At 48.7% G+C, this 2,308-nt stretch overlaps 1 pseudogene; it reads left to right on the top strand.

Moving 5' to 3' along the window:
* Nucleotides 1-936: 936 nt before the first annotated feature.
* On the top strand, nucleotides 937-1,425 carry LOC131402769 (methyl-CpG-binding domain protein 3-like 2B; annotated as a pseudogene).
* The last annotated feature ends 883 nt before the right edge of the window (nucleotides 1,426-2,308 follow it).

Here is a 2,308-nt window from a genome sequence, read left to right as displayed (position 1 = left end):
GGTGAAGTCAGATCTTGCTGACTCAATGGGCATTTCTAGTTCATCAATGGTATCTGAAGCCAGGGAAATGGATGGGATGGCCTAGAAGAGGGTGTGGATGTGTAACAAACGTGGGAGCATGATTGACTTCTAAGAAGCATCAATTGTTCTGTTAAGCCAGATAGTGGAGCTGAGAGTAACAGGGAGGAGTAGGAGGAGAGAGGAAGAGTCAGGGGAGGAAAAATGGTTATTTACAGTGGATGCAACTGTGTGATGGGAATATGGTCTGTGTGAGTTATTTATGTATGAACAGGAGAATATTTGAGTGAAGATGGGATGTGGGAGTGCAAGTGAAGTGAGCACCTAAGGGTTGAGAGGTAATATGATTTCACTGGAGACGAGGCATTAAAGGAGCTAGGAAAATGAGGTGATTGTGTCCTAAAGCAGAGTAAAAGAGAGACACTGAAAACCTAAATCTTGGGATACAAAGATACCTGTGATCTGTGGATCCACATGATGGTGGGTCAAGGGGTAGCAGCATGTGTTTAGTTGACTGTGACAAGGATGGGAAGGGGGGACATCCTCAGAGGACGGTAGAGGGAAACGGTCTGGAGGTGGCACTGGGTAATGATGAGAGCTTTCTGTCCTTGACTCATATCAGCTTGATGTCCCAGGATCTACTTTTCAATGTGAGGGGCCTGTGCCAGCAGCATCAGCATCATCCGGGAACACCTAGACGTGCACGTTCTTGGCCCCACGCTGGACCTACTTGGGTTGAGGTCCAGAAATCTGAATTTTAACAACCCTCCAGATGATTGTGATGCACAGGCCAATCTGAAACACATTTCCCCAGGGAGAGAGGAGGGTGGAAGATCCAAATGAGCTCAGAATGTTCTTCATTTTATTCAAATTGCACATTTCATTTTGTTTTCAAAGGGGAAGCTCAAAAGAAATAGGATGCCCCAGACTTCACAGAAGAAAAGATAAGTCCATTTAACTAAGACCAAGCAGAGACATCGGGAAAGGTCTGCACTTCCTACAAGACTCACCAGCTGCATTTTCCAGAGGCCTGTCACAAGGATACCTTCCCACCCTGGCAACGAAGTCAGGTATAGTCAACGGGAAGAGACCTTGCAGAAGCCCCAGCAACTCTGGGCACACAGGAGACTGCAGGGACTCCAGGCCTGCAGCAGTGAAGGAGAACTTTTAAGTACTTTCGATATCACAAATACCTTAAAAATAATTGCACCTCCTAGTCCAGGTGAATCCCTGGGCTGTGTTGGTGCTGGGTCTCTACACACCAGCCCCGAGCCCACCGCTGCACAGTCTTCAGACGGGGCAGAGATGATCCCAGGAGCGGGTATCTGTCTCTCACAGCCACTCTGCAGACAGCCGGTAACTTATGGAGACATCTGCAGACAGAGTCTGAAAGTGAAAAAAGCGAGGGTGAGGCCCTGAGGGCAGACAGGTTTGCCAGGGAGGCAGAGAGAGCAAGGAGCCAAGAAGCATGTTCTGAGACCTGATGGAAAACAGGAGAAGGTCCTGCTGAAGAAGCTGAGTGGTGTGGCCCTGGGGAAGCGGTTCCCCATGAGCACCCCTCAGTTTCACTCCCTCATTTAATGTTACTCCTGCTTCTTCTGGACCATTATGCTTGGTTGTGTTAAAATTATACTTTCTTAAACTCTTGAGAGACAAAAATGAAGAGTAGATGGTCTTGTGGGGGAGAGGGAGGGTTTCGTGTGACAAGAAAGAAGATCTGTTTGTCCTGGTACACTGCAACTTCTGTTTACCATGATTTTTATTCACTTTTATATTAAATTCTTCCGAGGTAATGTAGCCTAAGGTATTATTTAGTATTTTTAGTATAATATTTTCTTATAATTCTTATACTCAGGAAAGGATGATACCCACTGAAAACAGCTCATTTTTTAATGTTAAATTAATTTGAGTCCATAAAAATCTTATTTTATTAAGCTTGCTTTTATATCTCATTCTAACATAAGTTGCATGCTTTTTTTTTTAATTTTTGCCAAATGCTAATTCAGACATAAGACATTTTTACTCACCCCCAGCGGCTTCCCCACGGGCTGGGTCCGCGGGCTCAGCGCGGCTCAGAGGCTGCACCCCCGGGGTCAGTCCCCGCGCGGACACCGGCGCCAGACTCCACGCGGCCATCACGTCCGGAGGATGCAGCCGCGGGGACACGCGCGTCCTCGTCGTGGGCGGAGGACACGCCGCTGTCTGGCCAGAGCGCCCCGCGCCGTGGGCAGCGGCGGGGCCGGGGGAGCGGGGAGGAGGGCAGCGGGGACCGGGTCCACGACCCTCCGTG

Source organism: Diceros bicornis, unplaced genomic scaffold (genome assembly GCF_020826845.1).
Source record: "Diceros bicornis minor isolate mBicDic1 unplaced genomic scaffold, mDicBic1.mat.cur scaffold_263_ctg1, whole genome shotgun sequence".
Classification (NCBI taxonomy): domain Eukaryota; kingdom Metazoa; phylum Chordata; class Mammalia; order Perissodactyla; family Rhinocerotidae; genus Diceros; species Diceros bicornis.
Note: the sequence above shows the minus strand (reverse complement) of the source record. Positions and strands in the feature narration are given on the sequence as shown.